This window comes from Phocoena phocoena, chromosome 9 (assembly GCF_963924675.1).
Source record: "Phocoena phocoena chromosome 9, mPhoPho1.1, whole genome shotgun sequence".
Classification (NCBI taxonomy): domain Eukaryota; kingdom Metazoa; phylum Chordata; class Mammalia; order Artiodactyla; family Phocoenidae; genus Phocoena; species Phocoena phocoena.
Genome location: NC_089227.1, coordinates 97006231 through 97021624, shown reverse-complemented (window position 1 = coordinate 97021624; position 15394 = coordinate 97006231). Strand labels below are relative to the sequence as shown.

At 37.9% G+C, this 15394-nt stretch overlaps 1 protein-coding gene and 1 pseudogene across 1 annotated transcript in view; both read right to left on the bottom strand.

The window, feature by feature from the left end:
* CNTNAP2 (contactin associated protein 2) overlaps positions 1-15394 on the bottom strand; it is a 2069520-nt gene that overhangs the window by 1637715 nt on the left and 416411 nt on the right. The window lies entirely within an intron of this gene.
* On the bottom strand, positions 1785-14508 carry LOC136128502 (transmembrane protein 183A-like; annotated as a pseudogene).

The window sequence follows — 15394 nt, the reverse complement described above, 5'->3', positions numbered from 1 at the left end:
TCGTGTGTGGTAATTGCAGTCATTGTTGCTCCTGTTGTGGTCACCCATTTACAGTGCTTGGTGTCAGTTTATCTCTTGTAAAAATAAAATACAGTGTGTGTGTGTGTGTGAGTTGTGAAAAAAAAACAGCAGAGATTTTAAGAATAATACTGATTAAATCAAATATCTTATAGTATGTTTCTTGATAACTGATCTATAATCAATTTTTAAAATTTATTTGTAAGTCAATTAATATTCCTGTTTCATTGTTGAGAATGTAATTATATAATTGAATATGCTATAAGCCATTCTACTGGTGTGCTGGAGCCAACTCACATCAGTGGTTGAATGCTGATAGCTGAATTTTCAAGGATTTGCAAGCCAGTTGTTAAATGTATCCATCATTAAAAATTACATTTTATTATTATCTATATCCTTGATGTTATTTACATCTATTGTATCTATAGTGGAGATACTATATAATGACATAGCACCACCCCTGTCTTCTCAAGTCCAGGGACAGTAACATCGTTGTCATTAGAAATTTGTCACTGTGGGGGTATTTACACTATATTAGTCAGTAAACATTAAAAATGGGGGCTTTTAAATTTTGGGGGAGGAGCCAGTTGCTAAAAATATACCAGTATACTATGCCTACTATGTATAACATATCCTCTCTTTATCTATTAGAATGAGTAGATCAGAGATGAGGACACAAAATTGCAGAGGATCAGTTATTTAAGTTAAAGCATCTATGAACCACCATCGACAGATGAATGGATAAAGATGATATGGTATATTTATACAATGGAATACTACTCAGCCACAAAAAAGAAGGAAATGCCATTTGCAGCAACATAGATGAACCTAGGGATTAGCATACTAAGTGAAGTAAATCACACAGAGAAAGACAAATATCATATGATATCACTGATATGGGGAATCTTAAAAAAATGGTAGAAATGAACTTATTTACAAAACATAAAGAGACTCACACACATATAAAAGAAACTTATAGTTACCAAAGGGGAAAAGGGTGGGGGAAAGGGATAAATTAGGAGTTTGGAATTAACATATACATACTACTGTATATAAAATGGATAAACAACAAGGACCTACTGTATAGCACAGGGAACTATACTCAGTATCTTATAATAACCTATAATGGAAACGAATGTGAAAAAGAATATAATGTATATATGTATATATATGTATAACTGAATCACTTTGCTGTACCTCTGAAACTAACACAACATTGTAAGTCAACTATACTTCAATAAATACATACATACATAAAAGCATAACTATAGAGTTTTGACTCAAAGAACAGAGCCAGATTCCTCCCTTCATATGCAAGACTTACACTTAAACGTTTTTCTTTTTCATTCAAAGCTCTGTTCTGATGGCCCCCCTCCATCAGAGCCCCAGGAAGCTGAAGGGCTTGTTAACCGCTAACCAGACATGCAATCCAGCTGCCTCCTTCCCAGATGCAATCTGGTTACTGATGGACTGGTTTAATTTAGGGCTGCCTCCAGGAATAAAGTTTTAAAATTAATTGATTATAGACCAATGTCATCAAGACACATACTCTACGGTATTGAGTGTATCAGTATTATTCCTAAAAACTCTTCTACTGTAAAGTGTTGTAAAACCCATCAAGATCCCTCAAGACAATCACTGAAACCCATTCATAATCTAACTAGGAAGGTGTACGAATGTACCATTAAGGCACTAGCTCTCAGAGAAAAGACTGTGAGGACACCACAAGTCAGAGACCAAACCATGTCCGTGTCCATGTGACAGCACTAATAATCAGGGAATATATGCCCACGCAAATGAGGGAGAAAGATAAAATTGGAGGTTTCCACATGCATTAGGTGGCAGTCCTGGTCTTGGTCAGTAAGTATATCTCTGTACTGAATGACAGACTACAGCCTTCCCACGCACTTTAACCTGGCGGAATATTTTTTGAACTTGAATTCCACCTTGGTTCCTACCTGTTCCCAACGATCTTTCTGTACCAGGAAGTAGGAATTTGGAGGGTTTTTTTTTTTTTTCATGTACTAGGAGTAATCTCTGGAATGGCTGAGTTCTTGGGAATTGAGGCAACACATGGCTCGTGCATATGGTCCAGAGACCTGGTCACACACACTAACAAACACGCAGCTTCTCCATAGACTCAGGCAGGAAAGCAGGCAGACAAGCAGTGCGTGGTGCCTTTGGTAGCACCTGGTCCAGAGGCAGGAGTGCAAGCACTACCAATATCTAAGGGGAATTCTTCCATGCCAGCCTTTTCCAGATCTTCTTGCAAGCCTCTTGTCTTTCTCTTTTCTGGAGACTATTCTCTCCCGGATACTCTCCCCCTGGGCATCCATCTCACTCCAGCTGCCACAAGGATCCCCAGCCCAGAATGAACTTTCTCTGCGGGAACCTGGGAGCCTTCTAAGCCATGGAGATTTTCCATCCTGCTGAGTTGGCACTGGCTTTCTTTTCCCATCCAGATTTCACGACCAGATGTGAGTTGGCACAGTTGGCCAAAGCAGACGTCCTGGGCTTAGAAGTCAAGACTCTTCCTTCTCTTGGTCATGGCAAATGTGTCAGAGGAGATGAATAATTTTTTTTGGCTTTCACAACTGGTGGATGGTGATAACAGGAATGAATGTGGAGATTACTGAAGGAGAAGGATGAGGAAAGGAAGCAGAGTTATCCTGAATTTAATCTGGGGCAGATTAAGCCTCGGGTGGATTTAGAACATCTTTGAGTAAGGGTCAGCACAGAAAATAAAGAATCAGGACTCAGAAGAGAAGACTAGGCTGGAATTATAGACTGGGCGTATTTTACTTATTGATGATCCATGATGCTGTGGGACTAGTGACATCATCCACAAAGAGCTAGTTGAACACTAAGAAAACAAGGGTACGTGTACCTTGGGGAACTTCTAGGCGTAAACGTTACACTGTGTTAAGAGGCGCCAATGAAAAAGACCAAGGCAATCCAGTCATAAATGCTGAAGAAAGATGGAAGTAATAAATGTAAAAATCATTCAAACTCTGCTATATTCCATGCATTGACAGTCATATCTGGCAGCCAAGGGCAACGGGACTTGATCAAGATTTTACCAGGAGAGCGTTAAAATACTACATCTATTTTTACAGTCTGATATTCTTGGCCATTCTCCCAATTATTTTCTACATCCTGACATCCAATGACACAATTAAAGGTACACATTCACAGACTATTTTGAACCTTTAAAAGTCACAACAAGTTTCTTTGAAGAACCTATAGTTTTGCTTCTGTGGTCAAGGGCTTGACCGCATGAGCGTATGGGAGTTTCATCCTTGAGAGTTAGAGGGTGGAAATCGTTGTCTTTGTTAATTAAACAAATAGTCTTCATGTTCTAGGCACTTTGAAAGGAGCTGTGGTATACCAGAGGGCAGAGAGGCATGGTCATTGCCATTGAAAGGCCTACAGACTAGTTGGGGAAATAAACGTTCATCAAATAATATTACAAATGTTACAAGCTGTGTGTTATGAATAATAATATGAGGCACCATAAAGGTGTATAGCAGATATCCCTGGAAAGATAAACCTTTGAATTGAGTCTACATGAAAATTAGAAGTGAACTGACTCAACTAGGTGAAGTTAAAAGCTTTCCTTGGAGAAAGAACAACCTGTATCAGGACCCTATAGTGCCTTTTGAAAACTAAAAAAAAAAAAAAAAAAAAATTAAATTAAAAGAAAAAGATCAGTATGGGTCAATATGTCTAGAATACACAGTGAGAGGAAGACATAGAGATAAATGAAGCCAGAGAGCCAGGTAGATGTCAAGTCATACAAACATCGTTCCCCTTCTTCCTGGCCATTCCTCAGTCTCATGGGCAGTTAGAGCTTGAGCTGCTGCCAAAGTAATGTTGAGTGTCAATGGCACATGTTCCCTCTACAGGTGGCTATAAAAACCTTTCTTGTGTGATGTCCCACTCTTCCTCTTCTTCATTTTCCATCTGGATGCAGAGGAACCAAGGGAGAACTTTGGTTCCCTGTGTGACATGGAGGAAAGCCTTCCACAGACCATGAACACGCGTTCGAACTTTGAGTGAGAAAGAAACTTATTACATTGCGTTGATCTATTCCTTGTTTTTTACAGCAGCTGGTGCTGTCCTCATTAACATACCTATTTTATGGTAAGCATCACCTCCACCCCTCCTCCAATCGGATCCTTAGAGCAAGAATATTCATATGGTTCAAAAACAATGTTCTATAAAACATTCCAACAGCTTTTGAAAAATGGAGTGGGAGGGCTTGGGAGTATGTGAACTAAAGTTACAAGAAATATTCAAGGCGAGGTTCTGTGTCAGTCTTATAGGGATGCTGAGGAAGAGGAAAGATATTGAATAAGGTGCCTGTGGTTTTTAATTTTATGTGTCAACTTGACTGGGCTAAGGGATCACCAGATAGCTGGTAAAACATTATTTCTGCGTGTATCTGTGAGAGTTTTTCTGGAAGAGATTAACATTTGTATTGGTAGGCTGAGTAAAGAAGATCCCTATTTCCAATGGGTAAGCATCATCCAGTTTGCTGAGGGCTTTAACAGAACAAAAAGGCAGGGGAAGGCTAGATTTGCTCTCCTGCCTGAGCTAGGACATCCATCTTCCCCTGCCCTCAGACGTTGATGCTTCTGGCTCTCCAGCCTTTGGACTTAGACTGGGACTTACACCACTGGCTCCCCTGGTTCTCAGACCTTCAGATTTGCACTGAAATGACACCACTGGCTTTCACTACATTACAATGAAATATTACTCAGCCATGAAAAACAAAGAGATCTTGCCATTTGCGACAACATGGATGGACCTCGAGGGCATTATACTAAGTGAGATAACTCAGATAGATAAAAAAGTACACTATTTATATGTGTACTTGTACTCATTTATATGTGGACTCTAAAACAAACGAAACTCAGAAAAAGACATCAGATTTGTGGTTACCAGAGGGGGAGAGGGAACTGGAGAAAGGGAGTCAAAAGATACAAACTTCCATTTGCAAGATAAGTACCAGTTAACACTGTTGTATAGTACATATGAAAACTGTTACGAGAATAAAACCTAAGAGTTCTTATCACGGAAAAAAATTCTTCTTTCCCTTTTTTTGGTTCCTTTTTTTTTTAGCATCTCTATATGAGACAATGGATGCCAACTAAACTTACTGTGGTAATCCTTCCACAATATATGTAAGTCAAACCATTATGCTGTACACCTTAAAAGTATACAGTGATGTACGTCTACTATATCTTAACACAACTAGAAAAGAAAAAAAAAGAAATGGGCATGTGACCTAAATCAGGTCATTTAGACATAGAGAAGCTTCTGGAAAAAGAAGTTTCCTTTACTGTGACAAAAGCACTCATGCTCTCTCTTCCTTTGAACGATGTGGTGTGAGGCTGTGAAGCCAGATTTCTATGAAGGAGGCCCCTGAAGACAAAGCAAGCACATGAAGGAATGAACCATGCGGGAAGGAAGCTGGACCCAGCTCATCTTCCAAACTATGCGAGCAAATACATTCTCTACTTGTTGAAAATGCTTATCCTTAATTGGGTCGTCTACTACTTAACAGCTAGATACATCTTTCTACTATTTTTGCTGTGTCTTAAGCGCTCTATTAAGCATTGCTTAAATGAATTTTTATAACAACCCAATAAGTTGATTATCCACATTTTATAGATAAGAAAACCAAAGCTCAGGAGTGACACAGAGGAACCATCATTTGAAACAAGTGTGTTTTTTGCTTCACTCCAAAGCCTATGAGTTAAAGCAGCTTCACTTTGGGCGGGGAGGGGGGGGAACCCATAAATTATTTCAGTTTTCCTATATCAGTACTATCATGGTTTGTTAATAATTTTTGAAATGTTACATCTTACAAAAATGGATACAAAAACTTGGGCAACTACGCCCGAAGTTAAACCGGCCCTATACATGTAGATTTATAACCACAACAGATAGCAACATATATAAGACCCATGAACTTGCCTACAAAATAAGTGGCATTCAAAAACACATTTACCAAAAAGGGACCTCAATTCCAAGTCACTATTGTAAAACTAGCTGACTCATACCAGGAAACGTCACACAACTGTATATAAATATAGCTCATGGTACGTTTAGGGTATGTGTCTGTATTTAATTTCAAAGGGTTATGCCACTCATAACAGCAAGCAAATGTGAGTGAAGTGTACGGGCAAAGTCATTCAAAAGTAATGCTAAAGGAAATGTATAAGTATGTAAATTGCATTATTTTTAAGAATGGGAACATATGAATAGAGCAAGAACTACATGAATCTTGTTACCTCTATGCTTTATAAGAACTGATTGAAACGTGTAATTTTTCCTGCTATTGTATCAACATTCTCTTGTTCTTTGCATTTCTCTCATTAGTCTTTAAAAAGAATTCAGTCATTTGTTAAACAACAAAACCCAGAGCTTTTCTGACCCACCTCCCCATGAGTTACAAGCCATCTGTGTCCTTTTTTTGTCCTCCTTCTGTCCTCAGACGCTAACCCTCATCTTCATTCCGTCTGACCCCCAGACATCTCACAATTTTCACTCACTGGGCTTTAGAGACTGCTTTCACTACAGAGAAGTAATTTAATTGGAAATTCCAACCGATACATATGTCTTCCCTACCTGACCTCTAGTTCTTTTGTGAGATGTCCTCCTTCTTCATCTCCAGGACACCATGCTCTCCTACTATTCCTTCTGCCTGCTGCTTCTTCTCTACTTTCCAGATTTTTCTTTGTCCATCCCTTAATGCCAGTTCCTCAAAGGTATGTCCTTAATTTTCTTCAATTCTTATCAGACACATTCCACCTGAGCAGCGATTCCATCCACTCCCATATGCTTCAATGTTTATCTACAGGCTGATGACTCTTATTGCTCCCACGTGGGCATCATAGCACCATCACGTACTACAAGATAATGATCTCCAAGATATTTAAAGAGAGACCAAAATACCATGGTGTTGCCTAGTTATTTATTAATGAGTATTCCATATATATCAGAAGGAGGATATTATAGAGCTACTCAGAAAAGTTCTTTTAAAAAAGCAAGAAAATCAATTCCTTTTTCTTTTTAGACACAGGAAAAGTTTATTCTGCATTATTCTAGATCCAGCTATGTTTCGTGAAATCTATGAAAAAGAAAGGCATTTAGAACAATCTGGTCTCTGCACTGCTTGGAACAACCTTAGCCAACATTATATTAGTACCTCTCGGCTGTTACTCTGGGAAAGGCTTTCTAGTGTCGCCCATGTGAGAAACACGTTGATCACAAATCACCTCCAATTCTGAGTGTCCGCCCTTGTGACTTTCAAACTGAGGCTCGTGTTACAAGTCACTGTTTATTTTCTCTCCCTGTAACATATTAATATCTATGGCGAGTCTTTTATCATCAGCAGTTACAGCATTCTCCAAGGATGACAGCCTTCGTCTTTGGGGTGTCTTCCAAGCCTTCCCATTGTGAATTTAAATGACGAGCCAACCTCTGTTTTAAGTCAGGTCAGCCTAAAGTATCCTCTAGAGAAAACCCATCCAGTTGCTTTTGTGTAACCCAGTAAGAGAAACAGGGAGAAACTTATGTTTATTTATATGACATATACAAGACACCAAACATGTTGTCAAAATATAATCTCAAAACCTTTGGGAAGTTATGATTGTTTTGCTATGGTGAAATCTTTCCTTGAAGACACCCAAGATTAGATTTCTTCTGATGGTAGAGGACCTGTTCACTACAGATCCAGAGAAGCCTTGTTTATAGGAGATAGAAATCTTATTTTCCCTAGTGTCAGATGACTCTTTCATACTTCACTGGTGCCATGGTCATCCTTACATTATAGCTACTCATGCATATGACTGTATTTCTAGACTGTGAAATCCTCTAAGTCAGAAACACCTTATATTATCAATTCCTGCCCCATGATTCTGTGCAAAAGGAAAGAAAGCCCTGGAAAAAGACACAGCGAGCTTGAACAATGCCATCTACTTGCTATTTATTTGGCGATCTACTCGGAAACTTATTTCCTCTGTAATGTGTTCAACAACAATGAAGTAACAATTAAATACTTTTAAAAACCACAAATATTCTCTTTTTAAATTTGAGGAAAAATATTGTCTCAGAGAAAGTAAAGTCAGAAAATTCAAATAAGCTGGGTTTTCTTCCTTTACTAAAAGTAGCTGTCATTTTCTTGCTTACTATAATACATTACACTGAACCTTAACTTTGATAACTATTTTTAAAAATTATGTTGCATTGGACTTCCCTGGTGGTGCAGTGGTTAAGGATCTGCCTGCCAATGCAGGGGACACGAGTTCGAGCCCTGGTCTGGGAAGATCCCACATGCCGCGGAGCAACTAAGCCCACGAGCCACAACTACTGAGCCCACATGCCACAAATACTGAAGCCCGAGCGCCTAGAGCCCGTGCCCTGCAACAAGAGAAGCCACAGCATTGAGAAACCCGCACAGCACAACGAAGAGTAGCCCCCGCTCGCCACAACTAAAAAAGCCCATGCGCAGCAACGAAGACTCAATGCAGCCAAAAATAAATAAGTAAATTTATTAAAAAAAAAACAACTATGTTGCATTAATTCACCTGATTTTTTGTGATGCAAATTTTCTCTGCTTCTTCTCAATATAGGTCACTTTCAATATTCTATCAGCCAAAGTATTATTGTTTTCATAAAATCCCAATTCTAAATCAGATTTATGTAATCTTGCAAAAGTTCAGCTATTGCTGTTATAATTTGTCATTGTCTTTTGTTGTTTCATAACGTTGAAACATTAAGTATCATGGCAATATAACAAAATAAAAAATATATCTTAGGGAATGCCAATTCTGACCTTGCTATTATCTCATGGAAAAAAGCATAAAAGTTGCTTTCATTTATTACACATAACATCCTGTAACAAAAAACTCCTACTGGAAACTCACAGTTTAGTCACTTAGTAATGGAGGCTTTATAATTCAAGCATAATTTACCATTCTGATAATGAGGTGAGATTTCCACCAATTCTTTGATCTGTATATTTCGTAGCACTGATCACACACAGAAGGTTCTCTTGTCAGACAGCATGTCCTTGGAAGGCTGGAGGCTGATGGTAGTCCAGAATTTTAGCCTGAGTAATTGTTCAGTCATAGGGTTGTGAATCAAGTTATATTTGACAGTTAGTTCTATCAGCTGAATTAATTTTCCAATTTTCTCTACTGGCTTTTTATATCTTAGGGTGAGTTTTAACACATTTTTGAGGTGGGCGTGTCACGCAGCCAAGCGTACGTTTTTCAATATTTTCAATGTATGTTACTGAACTCCTGCAGGCACTTTCAGGCACTGATCTAGGTAATGGGAATAAAGTTCTGGTTAAAACATACCACATTTCTAGCCCTCATTGAGATTACACTTCAATCATCTTTACCATCATATATAGCTTCTCAGCAATTCCAACCCTTCCTAAATATGATCTCAATAAACAAGTGTTTTAGGTACTAATTCATTATAGGTATTTCTTAAACCAAACATCAAACATTAAGACAAAGCATAAGTTGATGGGGGTACTAGCCAGCAAAGGGAACAGGATGGAGTAGCAGATAATAGCTTGGGCTTTGCTCTCAGAAAAACTTGGGCTTGGAAGAAAAAAAGAAAATCGGGCCTGTGTTCTAACTTTCTTCCACATCTTGAGAGCTCACTGAGTTATTTACTAAACCTCCCAAGTCATCAGTTTTTCCTTTTGTTTTTTAATTTAGTAATCCATTTTTCAGGGTTGTTTCAAGATCCTGTAATTATAGAAAATATTTTAATTTTTGCCATGTAGCAATTAATTGAGATGATAAAAATGCATAGTCACTGCCTACTCCCTCCTTTAAAAACTTTAAAATCTAATTTGAGATGCAAAGTTCAAGAAAACATCAAAGCCACATGAAATCATTATGTCACTTCCAACACAAAAATCATACAATTCTGATTTTCTAAGTATGAAATCAGGTGCCATGGATAAATTATCCCTGATAGATTTCCACTGATACAAAATTACCCTACAGATTGAAAAACCAGAAAATCTAAACATTGGAAGCATTTAAACATTAGTATTTAGTATTTTTTAAAGTCATTTAAAGAAATACATGCCTTAAGGATAGAAATGTAATTGATTATGTAAAGGCAAAGAGTGTGATTTGTGGCCCGTTCTGGACCTGCTGCCTTGGTTGGGTCTAAACTTGCAGGCCTTGCAGCTAAAAGCATCACGTAAGATTTGGGAAACAGGATCAGAAAGGGGTTCAGCAGCATGTGGGTTAAAAATGAGAGGGCTTATCCTCTTCAATATTACCCAGACTAACTTTAAAGCGAGCTGTTATTTTCATGCCAATACATTGTTTTGCATCATGTAATAACGAGGTACCATAAATTGTATCTTATTTTCCACGCAATGCCATTCAGATGTTTGGGCTGCCTCTTATCTTCGTGTTGGGGGATGGAATTAAACAGCTTGCGAGTGCAGTGATTTTTAGTCTCTTCCTGGCACCAGATCTGTGAAATGATCAATGATCAATGATGAACTGCGTATCTTTCAATGAGTAAGCCTCCGGTGGGTAGTCAGTAGCAAACACAGCACCAGTTTGACTGATTTGAAAGCTTAAGTGAAGGTTAAGAGTCTGTTTAATATGTGTAGCTTTCTGGAGGGCTGCAAACACTATTTACTGTAATGTTAACTCCTCTGTGGCTGGCATTTTGGCACACAAAGAGGTCTGAGGTGTTTCATATTACAACATTTTCATTAGTGAAGAGAACATTTTATGTAGGTTGCTATTATTATCAATACAATCCATCTAAGATTTCTAGGGGCTGTTTGCTTATTTATGTTTATAAATCCTATCATATCTTTCCTTTATAGAGCTCAGCAGAGAATAAGATTTTAAGGAGTAGCTGTTTGAGACCCGATACAAATAACCCTTGTTTAGAAAATGTTTCACAAAGATGACGTTCTGAGAGCAACTCAGGTGTTGACTATTTTCCCAAGTGAACTAACTCAAGAACTGAAATTTCTCTGTTGGATCAAACATGTAATAAACCCACCGAGAGAAAGCAATTTCAGACTGGCATAGTCAGTGGTTTTTACCAGCTAGAATATTTATTTAGTAGATAAGCAAATAAACCAAAAGTCAAACAGTTTAGCTGTAATTTTGGAGACCCAAATCTCAAGGGAACGGGCTATCTGCTATACAATGTTGAAGACTGTCTAAAGGGCTTCCCCATTCGGAGAGTGGTAAGAGTGATATTCTTGGAAATAGAAATAACTGAAAGGGGAGTTTAAGGAACAGAAATTTTTTTAAAAATCTGACTGTAACTCTTATTTACTAGATGTCTAGAGTAGTCACCAAGCCACAACTATAAATATATTCATAAATACATAATTCAGAGTATGAGTTTTGGAATTGACATCCCGGTGCCTACCACTTAAAGATGTTGAGCATGACAGTTCACTTCTCTAAATATTAAATATTTTTATTTACAAAATGATATTTAAAGGTTAATTACATAAGAGGACACTTAAAAATGCCTAGTTATAGTATGTATTCAATAAAAGGATAGTAGTAAGTAGTAGGTAGAATCAAAATGTAAATACATTGAATACATTGTACCAATTATGGTATTCCTTCTTCTTTCCAAAATAGCATGATGCTACTTAAAACAACTGCAAAATGAATCTTATAAGATTCTCATGTGTCTTATTTAAGGATGTATTTTTTTCTGAGCAGAAGATAAATAACATGCGTGTGTCTAAGATGCAGGTGTGGGATCCAAGTAACACTCTATAATGAGAAGTTAAATATTCGGCACCTCAAACTTTTTCTGAACAAAATTTAATACAGACTCACCAACACTTGGGGAAGTGGAGATTTAATAGTAGCTCTAGGCAAAATGATCTCACTCAATTAAGATGACAGTTTAAATTCCAGTTGGTGGGTTTACTTCCTGGAAAATATACTATAACTTAGAAGTATTACTTAGTGGACAAAAAAAAAAATCTTTGAAATACTTTAAGACTATGAAAAGCAGTCAAAAGAAACCTGGCAGAAATAATTAAGAGTATTAAAATAATTAATAACCAGATATAAAAACTTAAAAATATAGTCCACAGAGAAGAATACGATGAGGACTCCTGTGTAGCTGTATCTCTGACCTGGGTTGTTCCCCTATTATTTGCCATATCTATGCCTCCAGCTCTCATTACATAGGTCCCCATCCCTCCCAAGCGGCCCTAATTCAAAAAGCAAAAACAAAATCACTGACCTTACCCGTTACTTTCAAAAGTAGTGAAAAATGAACACATTCAATATTTACTTGTATACATTATAATTAAAAATGAAATTAAATATTAATGTATTCAAATCTTTATTGTGCACTTTAAATGAGCAAGGGAAATGACTTTATAAATACAAATCTTATTTGGCCTTTATATAGTAATTCAACCATTTTATCCTTACATACTAAGCTTCTTTTGTATGTTGTCTAAATAGAAATTTCCTTATTCCTTTTAGTTCAAAGTTTTCTGATTGGCTAGGTATTTTAAACTTATTCAGGTAACAAAATTTTACAAATCTAATTTGATCATAACTTTAATATCATGGCAGAAATGTTAGATTCTTCAGAATTATGGCCACCATTATATTCTATAGTCACAGTAGAAGTCATTTAAATTTTGAACTTTTTTTTTCTTTTGGCTGAGCCACGTGGCTTGTGGGGTCTCAGTTCCCCGAGCAGGGGTTGAACCCATGCCCTCGGCAGTGAAAGAGCAGAGCCCTAACCATTGGACCACCAGGGAATTCCCTAAAGTTTGAATTCTCAAAAAATTGAAATTAGGTTTGTGAAGCCCAGCATATATTTTTGATATGGATGTTGATAAACAGGTACATCTCCTCCTACAAGAAGGAAGCTCTAAATTTAGTCTCAGTACATAGGTTGACAAACTACCTGCAAACCAAACAGAAGTCACAGATATCTATTTCTTGGGCCTCCATGCAAGCAATAATTTTGTTCTACTTTATTGGTTAACTACTGTTTTTAACTAACCAGGACATCATTGAATCTACTCTCCACCCTTCATTTTAAATATTAAATATAAATTATATAATAAGAATTTGTTAAATTGTTTAGGCTGATGTAAGTCAGGTACCTAAGTTACACACAGAACCTAAACTTTACGAAAATAGATGTTGCCAAATGACAAGATTATCAGATATCAGAAAGCACTGATTTTAATTTGGTAATTCCAAAGGAAAACCTGGAAAATTAAAATGGTTATTATGGAGCCCTAATTATTCTTAGTATCTGGAGATCTTATCAATCATCTAAATACAGTATTTTATTGTAAAGTATTTATAAAAGAGGATTGTTATTTCATTCACTAAAAAAATGAAACTAGAAAAATTGTAATTATCCATGGTTATAAATATAAATGAACTATTTTATAAAACTGCTATGGTCTGAATGAGTGTGTCCCCTCCAAATGCATATGTCAAAATCCCAATGCCCAACATGAGGTATTTGGAGATGGGGACTTTGAGACTTGCTTATGTCTTGAGGGTGGAGCCCTCATGAATGAGATTAAAGCCCTTTCAAAAGAGATCCCAGGGCTTCCCTGGTGTCGCAGATGGTTGAGAGTCCATCTGCCGATGCAGGGGACACGGGTTCGTGCCCCGGTCTGGGAAGATCCCACATGCCGCGGAGCGGCTGGGCCCGTGAGCCATGGCCGCTGAGCCTGCGCGTCCGGAGCCTGTGCTCCGCAACGGGAGAGGCCACAACAGTGAGAGGCCCGCGTACCGGAAAAAAAAAAAAAAAAGAGAGATGCCAGAGAGAGCCCTTGCTCCTTCCACCTTGAGAGGGAGGACACAGTAAGACTTCAGAAGTCTGCAGCCCAGAAGAGAGCCCTCATCTAATCTCAGACTTTCAGCCTGCAGAACTGTGAGAAATAAATATCTGTTGCTTATAAGTCACCTCATCAGGGTATTTTCTTACAGTAGCCATAATGGACTACGGCAAAAGCTATTTTTCTAGAAGTCCAGAATCTGGAGGCAAGCAAAAGGAGGAATTCTTGCATGCAAATCCTTGGAAAAATGAGGAAAGGTAAACAGAGATTGGGAGTGGTGCCTCCAAGGCCCCAGGTCTTCATCTTCCTCTTTTACAAAAATGTTGGAAAAAGTTTTAAATTTCTGGTCAGAATGTTACCAAACTTGGCATGTGTGTCAGAAGGAAACATGGCAAAATGATGAATGATTGCTTAAAATATCACAGTCACATCCACAATCAAGCAGCACCAGAGCTGCAGGATTTTTAGAGACAGAAGTGATAAGGAACCTGACATACCTGTCTGACTGCCCTGGGGTTCCGAGCAAACATGTCTGGGATTGCTACCCGTGCTCTGGATTCTTCCCAACTTGGCCTGGTCAAGGGCACTGGAGGGTACATAAATCTGAATAGTTTTAGGATGTCCATATCGGCTATAGAGAAATATCTAACCCCTAAGAGTGTGGAAGATGTAGTCTGGTTGGGAAAATTCTCCCTTTAAATAGAGCTTTCCTTCAGAAACTACTTTATAATGATTACAGTCTATTAAATAAAGATTCAGGATGGAAACATAATGGCAAGCTGGAAAGAAAACCCAACACATCTTATCACATAGGAGTCACATGTGACTCCCAAATTATCCATTCATTATCTCTTCTCTGGATCTTTTTAGTGGCTTAACAAGGTTGTATATTTTATGACAGCATCCACTTCCTCACTGTCAGGGTCTCCCACTGCAAATTACAAACAGATGTTTGTTGCTTTCAAGCCAGATCCCAGCTCATCAGCAGGTGTTGAAGCCTATTTATTTGTGCACAGAGTACGCTGCAGCCTTGAATCACAACTTCGGTGCGTCTTCACCTTCCTCTCATGTTCACTCGCTCTGTTTCTCCTTTTTTTGTTTTGGTCAGCCATTCCGTACATAAGATTTAAGCTGTTCTGGCATCATTCCTGGGTTAAAATGGTCCCAAGCAAATTGCCAAAATTAACTGCCGTGTGGGTGCTAGGAAGTTGGTAGTCTTATGATATTTTTCTACCAAGTTCAGAAAGTTTTTATCGCCTTAGAGTCTTCGGTAATAAAATTCGTTACCGTCCACTCGAACTTTGTTCCCACTGATGACATATTTCAGCCTCCAGAGCTGACCATCTGGCCTTTTCCACCAGCACTGAAATTCCCTCAAAGCGAAATCACCAGTGATGTCTCACACCTTTGGATAACTTGAATAAATTAATAAGATCAGTTTAAATGATGCTTCTTAAATCTCCTAAACTACTTATTAGATCGGTCCTGAGTATTTCATTCTTGAAAATCCCT